Source organism: Mesoplodon bidens (assembly GCF_964165515.1).
Source record: "Mesoplodon bidens genome assembly, contig: HAP1_SCAFFOLD_544, whole genome shotgun sequence".
Lineage (NCBI taxonomy): Eukaryota > Metazoa > Chordata > Mammalia > Artiodactyla > Ziphiidae > Mesoplodon > Mesoplodon bidens.
The window spans coordinates 66,317-85,105 of record NW_027671197.1 but is presented as its reverse complement, the minus strand read 5'-3'; the positions used below and the strand labels follow the sequence as shown (position 1 = coordinate 85,105).

General features: G+C 39.9%; 1 long non-coding RNA gene across 1 annotated transcript in view; it reads left to right on the top strand.

Moving 5' to 3' along the window:
• Positions 1-18,789, top strand: part of LOC308611701 — a 119,796-nt gene that overhangs the window by 40,230 nt on the left and 60,777 nt on the right. The window lies entirely within an intron of this gene.

Here is an 18,789-nt window from a genome sequence, read left to right as displayed (position 1 = left end):
GGTGCCTTCCTTGTGCTTCCTGTAAGCCGAGAGCGTGCTGTCCAGGGAGCACTCAGTGCATATAACTTGTCGGTTCAGTAGAACACCGTTGTCACATAGGTACATTGTTTTCAGTGCTCAGTCGAGGGATGCAATGAGGATCATCTGGAAGAACAGCCTTGTCACCCTTCCAGTAAATTTCGCTCTTTGTCTCTTACAATCTCAGAGGTTCGCGTTACACACCATGCAGTGAGGTCTCTGGCAAAGATTCCTTGTTTCCCAGCTGAATTGTATCGTGCAGCCTGCGGTCTTGGTTCTGCCCCTCCACGGAACCTGATCCGGTTGAGGTGACCTGGCATCCAGCATACAAAGCAGTGGAGATTTGCCAGTCGTCACTTCAGACCACTGTCGCCTTGCCATCTGCAGAGTCTGCTCTGTGGGTTTCTGTGACAGATCTCTCCTTGCTGTCTTCCTGACTGATTCTTTCCTCCGCCCTCTGTGTGTGTTGTCTTTTCACCCTTGGTCCATGACTCTCCACCCCGTCTGATCTCACCCTCTGGCGCTTTTCACCTCCAACTCTGTCAGTTCTCCCACCTGGACCAGACAGATGCCTCTGTCCAGCCACTTGCCAGCATCTCTATGGAGTTTGTCCAAAGGGCACCTCGGATGACTAGATCCAGTAGATCCAGAAATGATTATTTACAGCTCCCCTGCCCCTTGCCTTGAGCTGTTGTCCCTGGCGGCTCATGGTTGCATCATCCAGCCTGTCACCTACCCAGAAAAATGAGTTCCTTCTAAAGTCCTTCTCCATCCTCTGTTACCACGTTGTAGTGTGAGGCTTGTTAATGTCGTCTTCTAAATGGTTTTTATTCGTTCTCCTTCATCCCATACTTGCTACCATTAAAACAGCTTATCTGTTCATTCCTGTAGTTACAGAAACTTTTTTTCTGTGCCGCTACCTCTTTCCTCCAGCAGCTCAAGTGTATTCTCCACGCTGAGTATTTCTCCTAAAATATTAATCACAGCGTTTTGTCTGCATGTGGGAAGCACTTTAGAGGTTCCCTGGGTGACTGGACAAACGAGGTTGCCGTTCCGCGGAGCCATTAACCATCGAGCCCAGCACTGGGGGGAGGTCGTACCTCGCCGATGATGCGTTTGGATGGATCTGTGAGGTGAAATCCTGATCGGAGAGGCTTAGGAGAGAGGAGTGGGAGAACTGGGTTTGTTCTGGTCCCAACTTTTTCAAGACATTTTGCTGTGATGGGGAAAATAGAAACTGCACAGTAGCTGGGGTAGGAGCTGAGGTCCGGGGAGGATGTTGTGTTGTGTTGTGTTGTGTTGTGATAGGAGAAATAACAGTGGGAATGATCCAGTAGATGCGTGTGGGGGAGGGGAGAGCTGCGGGCCAGGGTCCTGGAGTGGGGGGGGGATGGCAGAGCTGGGTTGCAGGTGGGGAAGCCCTCCGATGGCTTCTCTGTTCTCAGGGAAGCAGCTCCTCAGCTGAGGGTGAGGGTGAGGTTGGGGGTTTGAGGGGAGAGCAGAGCTCTGGGGCCCAGCTCCATCGTGACCATCAGCACACACAGTCCAGCCAGCTGGGAAGACTGTACTTGCCTTCCCTGCCTGAAAAGCCATCTCCTTTCTTAAATGTGGGAGTAATTACTCTTTGGGGAGCCTATGTAATTACATGGGTGCTTCTCAGTTCAAAGCGAATTGAGTGCCAGTTCTGGCCACGGACATTTTCTGCTCTGCTGATGGAAGGGTCCCCAGAGGAAGTGTCCTGCTTGCCTGGCTCTTGGCCTCGAGGACCCTTCACACCATCTAGTGTTCTGTCTTTTATCTTTGACATAAACATCAAATGTCTTCAGGTTGTGCATGTGATCTTAAGAAGCAATTCCCTACTTCCAGGAGCTTCTGTTCTCCTCGGGAAGGGCACTTCACAGACGTAATTACAGGAGAGGACGGGAATCCTGCCCGTCGATACGTAGGGAACTCCAGAGTGCTGACAAAGCAGAGCCTGCTTTTATTTATTTATTTATTTATTTATTCATTTAATTTTTTTATTTGTTTACATTTAACTTATTCAGTTTTGGCTGTGTTGGGTCTCTGTTGCTGCGTGCGGGCTTTGTTCTCTAGTTGCGGCGAGCAGGCGCTACTCTTCGTGGCGGTGAGCGGGCTTCTCATTGCGGTGGCTTCTCTTATTGCGGAGCATGGCTTCTAGGCATGCGGGCTTCAGTAGTTGCGGGTCCCGGGCTCAGTAGTTGTGGCGCGCGGGCTCTAGAGCGCAGGCTCAGTAGTTGTGGCGCACGAGCTTAGTTGCTCCGCAGCACGTGGGATCTTCCCGGACCAGGGTTCCAACCCGTGTGCCCACCATTGGCAGGCGGATTCTTAACCAGTGTGCCACCAGGGAAGTCCGAGAGCCTGGTTTTAAATGCATTGTCAGAGCACGTGGCTCAGTGACTCGGGGAAGGGGGACGGCCCTGAAGTGACCAGGACTTGGGTAGCTGCAGAGGTTGGCGAGGCTCTCAGAGCAGCGTGAGGTGGACTGGATGAGGCTCCTGAGGTGCTGGTAAGGACCTCCCTCCTTAGGATGTGGGCCTCCCGTCAGGAAGAGCGGGACGTGAAGGCAGGCAGACCCTGAGGTTGACTGAAGAGCCTCCCCTCTGTGCTGGTTTTGGTTTCTTCCTGTGGAGAAACTGAAACCTTGTAATTGGGACAGTGAGTCATCTGATCAAAAGATGTCATGTGTAGAGACTGTGGACGGCATGAAACGTGGGGTGGGGTGCGGTGGGTCAAGTCAGGGGGACTCTGGGCTCCAGCGCGATGCCCGACAGGAAGGGGTGAGGCCGCGGCGTGTTCCCGCTCATCCTAGGCCCCGGTAAGCAGTATGGACGTTCCCTTGGGGCTTTCTGACTCGTGAATGAGGTTGAGAGTATTTTCACGTGCTTAGAAGCTGTTTCTTCTTTTTAATTGGTAGACAGTGTTTAGAGCACTTTTAGGGTTCCAGGAGAGTCGAGCAGACAGCAGTTCCCTACGCCCGTCCCTCTGGGTTCCCTCCCTTGGTAACATGTCTCGCCTGTGTGGCGCGTCATCTCAGTGATGGATCCGCACTGACACCTAATTCTCCCCTGGAGTCTGTAGTTTATATTAAGGCTCACTCTCTGTGTCCTACTGTTCAGGTTTGGACAGGCGTGATGACCTGCAGCCACCACTGCAGTGCCACCCAGGACCATTTCACTGCCCGAAACATCCCTGGGGGCCACCTGTTCACCCGCCGAGTGTCCCCAAGCCCCCGACAGCTGCTGGTCTTGTTACTGTCTGTGTATTTTTGCCCTTTCCAGAATGTCACGTAATTGGGAGTCCTTCATTCTGTGGTCTTTTCAGACTGGTGTCTTTCTGTTTTTATATGAAGGGCCTGTTCATGTCCACTGCCTGTCTTACTGCCCCAATACTTTCTTGTTTTTGTTTTTCTTTTTGTTTTTGTTTTCTGCTGTACGCGGGCCTCTCACTGTTGTGGCCTCTCCCGCCGCGGAGCACAGGCTCCAGACGTGCAGGCTCAGCAGCCATGGCTCAAGGGCCCAGCCGATCCACGGCATGTGGGATCCTCCTGGACCAGAGCACAAACCCGTCTCCCCTGCATCCTTTGGCACTGGAAGGCTTCCAGAAGCCTCCCCCTTCCATTGCAACTGAGGAAGCAGGTCCTCAGCTGAGGGTGAGGGTGAGGTTAGGGGTTTGAGAATAGGCAGTTGGAAGAACTCCTCAGTCTGGAAGACACGATGTGGGAGGGAATCTGAGTAGCTCATGTAACGTGTGTATAGATTATTCACTAAATCTTGAGTTAGCTCTTAAGATTGAGAAGAAGCAGCATTAGGGAAAAATAAAGCAAGCTGTCCTCCACATCCTAAGACACGGTACCAACTGAGACTATAAATCTGCAGGTCCAGATTCATTCACAGATGGTAAGCTGATGGGAAGCTGTTACCAGAGTTAGGGGGGTAGGAAGCAAATCCCCAACTTCAGATGCTGTAGAGGGTAACGACCTGCCTCTCATGCAGGGGGAGATAGAATTCTCAGCTCAATGGCTCAGGACTCTGGTCCATTATCATGGCTGTTCTAATCTGTTTCTGAAGTGTTCTTTTCTACAGCATTTAAAAAAGTGACTGTATTATCCTGAACATTTTTATCAAGTAACAAATCAGCTGATATAAATGATAAAGTTGGCTGAAAGCAGGCCAGGATTTCAAAGGCCCTTCGGGATGTCTAGGTTGGGCACACGTCATGGAGCCTAAGAGTTTATTTAGATGGGGAGTCTTAAAAAGCCGCAACTAAAAGTGACCATAAAATCATCAAACTTTAAAGTTTGAAAAAGGCTCATTCTTTTTCAAATGTAAAAAAGCATTAACTGAGTCATTAAATGAGCTTTTAAAAAAGCCTCCTGGCAAGAGAGTGACAGATATAGAACTTTAAACCCATGCCTCTGAGGCCAATGCTCTTTCTATCATAAAATGTTTCTCCCTAACATTTGATGAATCAAAACACACACACACACACACACACAGACACACACACACACACACACACACTGTTAAGACCCAGGGTTCACTCTTCAACTTGCTTTCAACCATATGGAAACTTTATGGATTGAGTCTTTCAGATATTATTTCAGAGCAGATAAGCCAAATGCTATTTCTCTCACCTGGCTCGAAGCACTGTTTAGTCTTCTCCAACTGGGTATAATTATTCACTAGGGATCTCACTTATTGTTCAACACTCAAACTTGTGATGGCTATGCTGTGGACTCCATTGTCTTGAGAGGAAAGCTTACACACCAAAACATTTGGGTGGGTGAAAGGAACACAGGAGAGGGGACTAGAGGAAAGTTATCAGTGAATATGTAGTGAGTTGTTGCTTTTCTACCTTGATTATGCCTGACTGGCTATTTTTATTAACATGAGCTTGCGCTACATGCTTGATGCATGACACACGCAGACTCCCTTAACTTAGAACATAATTGTGGCACATGTATCTCCAGCTACAAATATAGATACCAAAGAGCCTAAGGAGCTCTGAGAGTCATATACCTTCATTTATTTTTTGAGTTTTTCTTTTTGTGTGAGAATTGAATAGAAATAAAAGCTAAAAAATATCCCTTATTCACCTGGCAATTTCTTTTCATCTTCCTTTTCTCAGGTAACATCTCCTCTAGGAATCCTCCCATACCCAGGAAAAGATAGTTTCTCCTGCTCTTTACAATCAAAACCCCCTGGGCAACCCTTTCTCATACCTTTTATAACAGAGTGTTGAATTGTGGATTTACTTGTCTGAATCTTCTTTAACCTGTGAGAAAATTGAGTGCAGGGGCTGAATCTTCCAACAGTGTATCTTCCAGTGCCAAGCACAAAAGAGTCAACTAACATGTAGCTTTAAAAAAAAGTATCTTGTACATATTGTAAGTGTTCAGTACATTTGTACATCAAATACATGAAGTAATCAATGCTAAGAAATACAATAGGAAAAAAACAATGTTAAGGAGGATTTATAAATGAGTAGAAAGGGGATTTTAGGGAAGAAATCATGATTTAAGATTATTAGGTTTTTTAACCTGGTATAGGTTGAGGATTGCTACAGAAGAAAAGGCAGTTCAGTACTTTGAAAATGTGTGAAGTCTATATTCATTAGTTCATCAGCTAAAATAAGGTGGTATGCCCATAGCTGCTCATCTTTCAATTTTTTTCATAAATTTCAACTTGTTGAAAACATTTTTGAAACTAATTTTCTTTACCTTTGAAATTCTCTTGGAATTAAACATGGTGATTTACCACTAAGACCTTCAAGATGTATTAATTTATTTAGGCCACCGTAATAAATTTCAGAGAGAGTCTTTGTACAGAGATGCATTTTAAAAAACACAGTTAATCACCCAAAAGTAATTTATAAAGGAATTCAAATTGTAACCGTTACTCATTAAAAAAAAGGTGAAAGGAATTAAATTCATAAAAAGTTGAACATTCTTAAATCTTCATCCCCCTACTCAATTTTCTTGTACTTCAGTGCTGCAGAATCTCTAATGCAGAAATCCTCAATTATATCCAGCACTTTCTGGCTTTTCCCTTTTCTTTACAAACCCTCCATTCTTTTCTTTTTCTTTTTTTTAAACATCTTTATTGGCGTATAATTGCTTTACAATGGTGTGTTAGTTTCTGCTGTATAACAAAGTGAATCAGCTATATGTATACATATATCCCCATATCCCCTCCCTCTTGCATCTCCCTCCCACCCTCCCTATTCCACGCCTCTAGGTGGTCACAAAGCACCCAGCTGATCTCCCTGTGCTATGCGGCTGCTTCCCACTAGCTCTCTATTTTTTTATATTTGGTAGTGTATATATGTCCATGCTACTCTCTCACATCGTCCCAGCCTAACCTTCCCCCTTCCTTGTGTCCTCAAGTCCATTCTCTATGTCTTTGTGTGTATTCCTGTCCTGCTCCTAGGTTCATCAGAACCTTTTTTTTTTTTTAGATTCCATGTATATGTGTTAGCATACAGTATTTGTTTTTCTCTTTCTGACTTACTTCACTCTGTATGACAGACTCTAGGTCCATCCACCTCACTACAAATAACTCAATTTCGTTTCTTTTTATGGCTGAGTAATATTCCATTGTATATATGTGCCACATCTTCTTTATCCATTTCATCTGTTGATGGACATTTAGGTTGCTTCCATGTCCTGGCTATTGTAAATACAGCTGCAATGAACATTGTGGTCCGTGATTCTTTTTGAATTATGGCTTTCTCAGTGTATATGTCCAGTAGTGGGATTGCTGGGTCGTATGGTAGTTCTCTTTTTTAGTTTTTTAAGGAACCTCCATACTGTTCTCCATAGTGGCTATACCAATTTACAGTCCCACCAACAGTGTAGGAGGTTCCCTTTTCTCCACACCCTCTCCAGCATTTATTGTCTGTAGATTTTTTGATGATGGCCATTCTGACCGGTGTGAGGTGATACCTCACTGTGGTTTTGATTTGCATTTCTCTAATGATTAGTCATGCTGAACATCCTTTCATGTGTTTGTTGGCAATCTGTATGTCTTCTTTGGAGAAACGTCTATTTAGGTCTTCTGCCCATTTTTGGATTGGGTTGTTTGTTTCTTTGATATTGAGCTGCGTGAGCTACTTGCAAATTTTGGAGATGAATCCTTTGTCAGTTGCTTCATTTGCAAATATTTTCTCCCATTCTGAGGGTTGTCTTTTCGTCTTGTTTATGGTTTCCATTGCTGTGCAAAAGCCCCATAGCAGTACCGTGAGTGTCACTGAAGCAAACTTGGGTCCACTTATCCACATGCAGTAAACCCAATCTACTGACACTGGGTTGTGGTGAAAGAAAGTGCAGTGTTTTATTGTAAGGCGCCATACAAAGAGTCCAGGACAGCTAGTACTCAAAAAGCCTCATTTTCCTGATGGGTTTCAGCAAAGTGTTTTTAAAGGCAAGGTGAGGGATGGGAGTCCCAAGGTATGTGATCAGTTAGTGCACAGTTCTCTGGTTGATGGTGAGGTTACAGGACAGTGTCCCAGGGGTTAAGGTCATCAATTCTTTGGCTCCAGTAGGCCTGGGGGCTATGTGCTCATGGTCAGTAAGTAGTTAACCTTCCATTTGGTGGGGGTTTTAGCATCTGTAAAGCAGGAAATGTGCATCAAATACTGTGATCTATGTACTTCAGAGAGGAGCTAAAGTAGAGGATATGGGGGAGGGGTCTATCCTAGGAAGGCCCCATAGGGTTCTCCTCTGTTACATGAGCCCTGATGTTTTTTCCAAAATCCTCTTAAAGTTGAGGACAGACAGATTTGGTTTCCATTTTTTGCTACCAAAAGCATCCTAACTTACACACTTGGCATAAAAATACTCTACTAATTTGGTACCTGCTCAGAGGTCTTGCTCAGGGCTGTACACAACTCCAGCATGTGTCATTCACATTGACATTATTATGAATGGTACCCCCTGGAATTGTGCAGCCCCCAACCTTCATAGTTGTAAAAGGCTGTGCTGCTTTGTATCTGCTCATCTTTCCAGCTCCCCTTCAGTTGTCTTACATATGTGAGCTACAGTTGAGTCAGTTCCAACTACTTTTGCTCTCCAGAGGAACCATGGTATTACTTGGGCTTTTTGTGATCACTTTGTTCCCAATGCCAAATACAGATTCTTCACAGTTTGTTCGTCTGACAAAGTCGTGTTTATTCTTTGATGCTCTTCTCAGATACCACCTTTACTATAAAACTTTTCTGGTCATATCATTTTCCTGCCATAGGCCCTAGGCACTCATAGTAAATGACTTTATCAAATGTAAACATAGCACTTTGTGTACATTTCTATCAGTGCATCTCATGATGGTTTTATGTTAGTCTTCTGTACTGACCTATGTGCTTTTTGAGCAAACAGATTTTTCTAATTGTGGCCTAGTAGAGGAAACCCTAGCACACAGCAGATGCTTAAAGGACTCTCTCTTTGTGGACTGTTTAATGTATTCATTAACACTCACAATTCACTGAATGAACCAAATCATTTAATATTTACAGTTTTCCACAGCAAGATCTTTTTCGACCCACCACCTAAAGTAATGAAAATAAAAACAAAAATAAATAAATGGGACCTAATGAAACTTAAAAGCTTTTGCACAGCAAAGGAAACCATAAACAAAATGAAAAGACAACCCTCGGAATGGGAGAAAATATTTGCAAACAAAGCAACTGACAAGGGATTAATCTCCAAAATATACAAACAGCTCATTCAGCTCAATATCAAAAAGTCAAACAACCCAATCAAAAAATGGGTGGAAGACCTAAATAGACATTTCTCCAAAGAAGACATACAGGTGGCCAACAAACACATGAAAAGATGCTCAACATCACTAAGCATTAGAGAAATGCAAATCAAAATGACAGTGAGGTATCACCTCATACCAGTCAGAATGGCCATCATCAAAAAATCTACAGACAATAAATGCTGGAGAGGGTGTGGAGAAAAGGGAACCCTCCTACACTGCTGGTGGAACTGTAAATTGGTATAGCCACTATGGAGAACAGTATGGAGGTTCCTTAAAAAACTAAAGATAGAGCTACCATATGACCTAGCAATCCCACTCCTAGGCATATATCCGGAGAAAACCATAATTCTAAAGGATGGATGCACCCCAGTGTTCACTGCAGCACTCTTTATAATAGCCAGCACATGGAAGGAACCTAAATGTCCATCAGCAGAAGAATGGATAAAGAAGATGTGGTACATATATACAATGGAATATTACTCAGCCATAAAAAGGAATGAAATAGTGCCATTTGCAGAGATGTGGTTGGAGCTAGAGATTGTCATACAGAGTGAAGTAAGTCAGACAGAGAAAAACAAATATTGTATATAGTTACATTTATGTGTGGAATCTAGAAAAATGGTAGAGATTAACTTATTTGCAAAGCAGAAATAGAGTCACAGATGTAGAGAACAACCTTACGGTTACCAAGGGGGGAAGGGGTGGGTGGGATGAATTGGGAGATTGGGACTGACATATATAACTACTATGTATAAAATAGGTAACTAATGAGAACCTACTGTATATCACAGGGAACTCTACTCAGTGCTCTGTGGTGACCTAAATGGGAAGGAAATCTAAAAAAGAGCAGATATATGTATATGTATGACTGATTCACTTTGCTGTACAGCAAGAAACTAACACAACATTGTAAAAGAACTATACTCCAATAAAAATCAATTAAAAATTTTAGAGTTTTCAATCCCCCATTATCACATATATCCAGATGCAGCAATATTTACTTCTTCTCTCAGTTGCCAATGTGAACTAAAAAAAAACCAAACAATACCAGCATAATAAGGAGAAACTTTACTCTAAAGGGTAAGTGTGAGGAGGGGTGTATTGCAATTGGGGGAGGAGAACTATTGCATTAGGGAGAATGCTGTGACCCTACGATCTGCAAGCCTCTCAGTGGTTAATCAAAAGGGGTTTTTCTTCTCTTGAGAGGAAGTAACAGGGGTATTAAGGGTAGGGTGAGGGAAAATGGGATAAAAGAGTAGCTTGAGTGGATGGTAGATCAGAGAATATTTTACCCTGAGGTCAGCCTGTTCTTAGGAGAGATTATATGTTGACTCAGTCTGACAGTGAGTCAGAGTTCTGGAGCCTGGAGGAAGGAGTGAAACTTTACAGTTTGATTAATAAGCAGTTTGTTCCAATTGATTAGTAGGAATAAACACTTCAGATGATAATTTATGAGACAAAAAAAATGGCAATTTGGAATATCTTTGTCTAGCATTGCCATAGGTAAACAAGAGGAGGCATCTGTGGTGGTTCTTAGGAATAAGCTGTTTTCCACAAACAAAGGGCAGAGAGATATCTTAACTTTTGCTGTTTTCCAGGATTCGAGGGCTCAGGTAAAATTCAACATTGTCACTAATAATAGTTTTCAGTATCGAAGGACACAATTAGACTATATAAAACTTTATTTTCGGGGCTTCCCTGGAGGCGCAGTGGTTGAGAGTCCGCCTGCTGATGCAGAGGACGTGGGTTCGTGCCCCGGTCCGGGAGGATCCCACATGCCGCGGAGTGGCTGGGCCTGTGAGCCACGGCAGCTGAGCCTGCGCGTCCGGAGCCTGTGCCCCGCAACGGGAGAGGCCACAACAGTGAGAGGCCCGTGTACCGCAAAAAAAAAAAATAAATAAATAAATAATGTTACTGTAAGCTAAGGCAAGGAAGTCAAAGATAGAAGATTAAGAGAAAACTGCTGGGGAAATGAGCAAGCATTATTAAAAACAAGTGACAGGTTTGTATTACTCTATTGGAAGTAGCATATAGTAGTGGAAAGACTAAGGAATTAGTTGGGCTATCCGTAAGCTATTTGAAGCACAGCTTTTCCAAAGCTAAGTAAAGTTTTCTCTAATCATCAGCTGATTTGTGGTTTCAAAATCCTGTAGTGTTCTTGATGCAGTTACCACCAAAATGAAGCATGCCCTTCTTCCTAATGGTCTACTCCTCCCCTTCCTTGTACTATATGTGCAAAACAAATGACATATACGAACTCTTTATGTTCTCTTTTCACCCTGCTTTCATTCCACATTGCACCAAGATTTTATTTTCCACATCAGTAGTGGCTTTATAATTTCCAAATTCAAAGGTTTTTCTTGTCTCATTTACTTTAAAATCTCAATTGCTTTTGATTTTTTGCTCCTCACAGATGACTCTTATCTTTTTGCTGTAATTGTGTTGACTACGTACTACCTGTTACTCTTTTTACATATTTAGCAAATCAGTTTGTTACTTTGAGTGCTTCTTTTTGATTTTTCCCATTCCATTATTTTGGGAATTCACCATACTTCTGTATTTTGTGTGCTGGTTCTCCTCTATCAGACTATTGATTCAATTTTATGGTTCCAGCTAAAACCTACCATTGGATTGGCTATTACCTCAGTGGGAAATGGCTATGGTATCCATGTAATGTACTCTCACTAAAGCCCCAACTTTGTATTGCTAATTGCCTTCTAAATATTCATAAATGGATGTCTTGCTATTCCTTGAAAGATAGCTATTCAAAATCATTTTTCTCTCCAAACCTAGTCCCGCTTTCTGATTTTCTCATTCTTCTATCTCTGCCATAGCCTTTAGATACAAAAAAATTTGAATGTTTTTTCAACTAACACTCTGTAGGCTCCTTGCTATCCTCCTAGGCCAGGTCTTTGGGCCAAGGTAACTAGTCTCTGGATCCATTAGAAAGTCCAAGGGGGCAGAATTTTCTTTATGCTTTGTTCATTAATGTAGCCTAATCACAAAGGATGATAACTAGCTCAATTAATATTCATTAATAAATGAATGATTCCAAATACCCAAAGTTATCTCCTGTTATTTATTTTACTTTAATTACCAGATGAATATTTTTAATACCACTTTTGTATTGCTGCTTTTCTGATCAGAAACTTCATTTAGTCTATTTTGTCTCTTTTTTTCTGACTTTTAAGATTGTCCATTTTTCTATTCTAAGGAGGTCCTAAGAAAGTGAATTAGTGTTGTGGGTAAGAGTGAACGTACTGGAGTTAAACAGCCTGAGTTTGATTATTGTTCTTTCATTTACTAACTGGGACAGATATTTAATGTTTCTGTGCCTTGATTTCTACGTCTGTAAAATTGAGATAATGATCATTGGATTGATGTTAGGATGAAATAACTTAGTTCCTCTTAAGCACTCAAACAGTGCCTGGTATTTAATGAATGCTCAATGTGCATTATTACTATTATTATTAACCTCTACATTTGAAAAGCGTCTGTATAGTCAGTGACATCCAGATGTTTAATAGAACATATCCCATCTTTCAAACAAAATTTTACATGTAATCCCAATAACTTTATGAAATACAAAATAAGTGTGGCTTTGATTATTTGTATCCTCCGCTCTTTCATAAACTCTAAGTGTCCTTGACAAAATCCCCAAACTCCAAGAACTACAATTTAAAAACCACTGGTCTCAGTAACTTTTTTGTTAATATTTATTTATTTGGCTGCACTGGGTCTTAGTTGTGGCATGCAGACTACTTAGTTGTGGCATGCGGAATCTTAGTTGCAGCATGTGGACTCTTAGTTGCAGCATGCATGCAGGATCTAGTTCCCTGACCAGGTATTGAACCCGGACCCCCTGCATGGGGAGCACAGAATGTTACCCACTGGACCAGCAGGGAAGTCCCTGGTCTCAGTAACTTTTGATATAAGTATTTACTGATTGACTAAGTCATTTTGAAAACCATTAGATTGTAGAAAGAGCAGGCATTTTAATAATGCATCTATTATATTCCTGTCTCAAATGAGGTTATTGTAAGACAAGGAAGTTACATTTGAAAATATTATCTAGCACAGAGAATTTATATCTATTTTAGTAAATTAATTTAGATCAAAGGAATAAACTTTTTTAATAATAAATGAGGGGTAAGTTTGAATTAGAAATCATATTTAAGGAATCAAAGTATTGTGTTATGATGGTTGTCATATATAGAATAGATTATTTGCCCTTTGAGCATTTGGAGATGACTTAAAACATTATTTGTTTCTGAAGTAAGCCTATAAGATGTAAAAACCATTTTCTAAATGATAATATTGATATTAACAATACTTATCCTTTTACTTTCAACTCTGTAAGCTTAGTAAAACTTCAGACTTTATTGATATCCCCATATCTAAAAGATATTTATCTCTACTGCTTAACTGGAAATTTTTGAGAAAAAAATTAATTGATGTTATTAAAAGAAAGGTGTCATCTAAAATTATACTGTCTTATTCTTACAAAGAATTTCCGGAGTAATCCAATGAACATGTGACTAAGAGTCATGTACCCTTAAAGAGGTTGAGGACACGTTGTTCATGAGATATTTTAGTCCCTTCATTTTACAAATGAGAAAACTATGAGCCTGCTTAGCTAAGCAATTTACCAAAGATAGATGATTGCATATTAAATATTAAGAAGTATTAAAATCTCTGTTCTCAATCCAATACTCTTTCCACCATTTGGAAAATTAATCATACAGTCTCAAACATCAAAATATTTTTTCCTGTATCCAAAAGAGAACAGAATGTCATGTTTTAGAACCCAGATGTCATATCAACTTAAAAAGCAACATAAAAAACAATTTTAAAATAAAACTTTGGATTAAGCAGATGATGACTGCTTGATTGGTAGTGGCTTATAGTGGAATATAAAGTAAATCAATAAGCAGAAATACTGCAGTCATCTGTTTTTCTGAATGTCAATAAACAGAGCTGTTCTAAGAAGGATTGAGAAATAGCGAAAGGCTGGTCTTTCTCCAATCTGTGGTTGTCTTTATTGAACTCCTTTTCTTTTTTCTTTGCCCTTTTAGGTGCCTCTTATCTCTGTTCTCTCCTCCTCCTACCAAAACTTCTTCTAGGAAACTTATACCAAACTTGTACTGAAATGTAAATGGCTTACAAGCCTTAAGGTGCTGCCTCTCCCAGGGAAGTGTGAGGAGTGAGATTTAAGAGGGGCAAAGAAAGGTAAAGTTATAGAATATATATCTAAATATGAAATTTTAAGCATCAATGAGGAAGAGAGTAGCAGTATTAAATTGTAGAAGAACACACTTCCCAGTGATTTTAAAACCATTGTTAATCTCCACAAAGAAACAAAAGCCAAACAAACAAATATGCAACAAATATAACAGCCAAACACAAAAACAAAAATAAAAAAACCCAAATTAATGGGACTTGACTATGTTGAAACTGAGATTAATATGTGAAGTATTGATTTCTCTAATAAGTTGATTCCCTCAGTCCATGAACATGCTATATCCCTTTATTTAGGTATTCTTTAATTTTTCTCAGTAGTGTTTCATAATTTTGCATATAGAAATCTCCATATCTCTCATTAGATTTATTTTTATGTGTTTCGCTTTTTAGATATTACCATCAAGAGCATCGTTTTCTGAATATCCTATTTGTTGTTGGTCTGTACAAATACAATTGATTTTTAAAAATACTGACCTTGGATTCAGCAACCTTGTTAAATTATCTTATTCAAATGGCTTACCTGTAGAATTTGTTTCAAATACCATAATGATTAAAAGATCAATTCTCTAAAACAATGTAATAAATCTAAGATTTCATACAAACAATAATGTTTTTAAAAATTCATACAGCAAAAATTGACAGGAAAAGAAGAATAAATATGTAAATCCACAATCATCGTGGGAGATTTTAACACAACTCTCTCAGTAGTAGGTAGAACAACCAGCCAAAAGTCCATGGAAGATTTTTAACACAAATACCAAACTTGATCAATTTGAAATATATAAAACGCTCTACGCAACAATGATGGAAATCACAGTTTTAACAAGTATATATAGACTATATTACAAAATTAATTATATGGTTGTACATAAAGCAAGTCTCAACATATTTCAAAGACTGAAATACAATAAAATATGCTTTCTGACCATTGAGATGTTGAATTAGAAATCAGTAACCAAAATTATTTAAAAATAGATCCAAATGTTCAGGAATTAAACATTTTACTTAAATAATCCACAAAGTAGAAATCACAATTAGCATAAGAAAAGCAAAATTTTAGGTATACTCCCATGGTTTATTATATATGTGTGTACTCTAACACCATCACAGTTTCCCCCACAAGCATATGCACTAACAGAGTTTGTATCCTATTTATCTAGTTTCCTTTAGGGTCTGATAAGGCCAGTTGAAGATGCTTACTAAATGCTAATTGGTGTATCAGCAGAACTCTTGGTTTTAAGCAACATGATATAACTTAGATAACTTTAAGAAAATGAATTTATTACAATGATATAGAGTAGCTCACAGAATGGTTTGGAGAGTCAGAGAACCGTGGGTGTAAACTATCAGCCAGGATAAATGTCTCAACTTATTTCATGGTCTGATGTGGTGAAGATGAGATTGCCACTACTGCTGGATTACTTGATTACCCTGAAGATTGTAATGCTGAGCTCACAAACACAGAACGTTAGATGCTGCTGGAAAGAGGATATTGCTTCCACTAGGGTTCTTTTGTGTGACCAGTATAGACTCTACAATTGCTGTTTTCCACTCACTCACTGGCAGCTTTTAATTGCAAATCTGGGACATATGCATCCAACTGATAGAATTCCGTTTTTGTGCTAATGCCCTAGTTTCAAAGGAGGCTGAGAAAACAAGTACTTGAGATCTTTAGCTTCTATGGTGAAAGGTGGATTTGCCTCATAAAGAGGGAGATTCCTAAAACATAGGGAATGGACAAGGTTCATGCAATTTATCTCTGACTTTCAGGCAGACATGGGTCTTGCCAAGACACTTTGGATAGTCTATTTACTGATCTGTAGGTTCTCTGAGCATGATGTCAATAAAATAGAGGATAAGTGTGATGCCAGAAGGTCAAGGTCCCTATGAGCTAAGCTGTGATATAGAATGAAAAAGTTGAGACAATACAGTGAAATTAATACTGCTGCCTTGTGATTTGCAAGCAAATTGTTCTGATGTTCTCAGCTTTTTAGAGTAAAGGAATAAAAGCATGTGCCTAATCAATAGCTATCGATTACTTAGAAAGCAAAGCAGTTTCCTTAGAACCTTATTGATTTGTTCTAGTGAAGAGACCACATATAGAATAACGGCCTCAATTTGCTGTCTCTAGCTGATCAAATTTATAACAGTCTTCTGTTTTACTCCTGAATACTCTGACTTCTACACTAGACAAATTGAAATTTTAAAAGGGAATATGATAGAAATCACCAACCCTGAATTTGTAAAATCTTTAGTAGTGAAACTAATCACTGTGATTCTCTTAGGGATTTAATCATGCTTTTGATATATTATTATAATAAATAGAGGAAGCTCTTGGGGCTTTTAGTGGGCTTCCTAATAAAAATATTATTCCCTGAGACATGCAGCCAAGATGGTGATTCTGCTTGTGGCTGAGTGTACTACTTTAATGATATACTAAGAAACTAATGAAATATTTATGGACATTTGGGGCATCCTACTAGTCCTACTGGGAGGCAGACTTAAGTCTAACTTGCATTTATCATTTCATCTTCATGTCTCCACCCTGACTAGTGGAGAATAGTGGTATTGCAAGTACCAAGAATCAATACAGTGAAGGCTAAAGAGGTTGGGATGGGAAAAATTGACTTCCATTTTCTAGGTAACTCTTCTTGGCTAAGTCATTACATGTCTCCAATCATGGCGAAAAAAATGTTACTATATATTGTAAACTTGACTTCTCCTTAGAAAGATGGCAAGTGAGGGTTGGAGAGTCCTTTCTTTATTGGAAGCTACCATTATATCCTCATCCCACTACAAAGAAGTCCAGTTCTTTTTCAGTCAATGCCCCATTCCAAGATGCCAATTAAACTCTCATAATAAAGCAGTCATCAGAATTAAATGTTTACTGTTATTCTATCTCAACCTGTGGATGCAAGAAGTAAGACTTTTATCACATTCACAGAAAGTTAATGATATTTTGGCATTACCTTGAGCTGGGAATTTAAGACTGGAACATTACATTCTTATTACATTGGTGTATCCTGTTGTCTTTATTTTTAATTTATTTTATTAATTTATGAAAAACTTTATTGTGGTAAGAAAGCAATATGCGATCTACTCTCAAATTTTTAAGTGTATAATACAGCCTCTGGCAACTATCATTCTATTCTTTGTTTCTATAAGTTTGACTATCTTAGATATCTCATGTAAGTGGAAATATGCAGTATTTGTTCTTCTGTGACTGGCATATTTCACTTAGCATAACGTCTTCAGATATATCTACATTACTGCACATGGCAGATTTTCCTTCTTTTTTAAGGCTGGACAATATTCTATTGTATGTATATATTACATTTTTAAAATGTATTCATCCATCAATGGAAATTTAGGTTTTGTCCATATCTTGGCTATCATGAATAATGCTGCAGTGAGCATGGTAGGGCAGAAATATCTTCTAGATCTTGGTTTCAAATCTTTAGGCTATCTACACAGAAGTGGCATTGCTGGGTCATGTGATAATTCTATTTTTAAGGTTTTGAAGACCCTCCATACTATTTTCCGTAGCAACTGTACCATGTTACGTTCTTACCAACAGTATACTGTAGTTCCAATTTCTCCACATCCTTACCAATACTTTATTTTTTTTTATTTTTATAATAGCCATCCTAACAGGTTCAGGATGATATCTCATTGTGTGGGGTTTTTTTGTTTGTTTGTTTTTTGGGGGATTTTTTGGTCTGCACTGTGCGGTATGTGGGATCTTAGTTCCCTGACCAGAGCTTGAACCTGCACCCTCAGCAGTGAAAGCACAGAGTCTTAACCACTGGACCACCAGGGAATTCCCTCATTGTGGTTTTGATTTACATTTTTCTGATGATTAGTGATGTCGAGCACAGGGTTTGCAAATGTTTTCTTCTATTCCATAGGCTGCCTTTTCATTTTGTTGATTGTTTCCTTTGCTGTTCAGAAGGTTTTTAGTTTGATGTAGTTCTACTTGTCCATTTTTGCTTTGTTGCCTGTGCTTCTGGTGTCATATAGATAGGACATCATTGCCAAAATTAGTGTCAAGGATCTTTTCCCCTATGTTTTCTTCTAGGAGTTTTACAGTTTCAGATCTTATGTTTAAGTCTTTAATCCATTTAGAGTTGATTTTTGTGTATGATACAAGAGTCCAGTTTCATTCTTTTGCATGTGGATATCCAATTTCACCAACACCATTTGTCAGTTCTGAGAAAGTGCAAATTTGGAGGCATAACAGTTTCTGATTTCAAAAAATAAATTACAAACCTACAGTACTCAAAAGAGCATGGTACTGGCAAAGAGACAGACTAATGGAACAGAATAAAGAGACTAGAAATAAACATATGCATATACAGCCAACTGATCATTGACAAGGGAGCTAAGAATACACAATTGGGAAAGGATGCTCTCCCAGTGCCCTTAGAAGTAACCATGACACCCTACAGATTTCGAATACCCAGGGCCTTCATACTTTTTTAAAAGATAAATTTATGTATTTATTTTTGGCTCCATTGGGTCTTCATTGCTGTGCACAGGGTTTCTCTAGTTGTGGCGAGTGAGGGCTACTCTTCATTGCAGTGTGTGGGCTTCTCATTGCCGTGGCTTCTCTTGTTGCAGAGCACAGGCTCTAGGCTCATAGGCTTCAGTAGTTGTGGCACACGGGCTCAGTAGTTGTGGCTCGTGGGCTTAGTTGCTTCCCAGACCAGGGCTCGAACCCATGTCCCTTGCACTGTCAGGTGGATTCCTAACC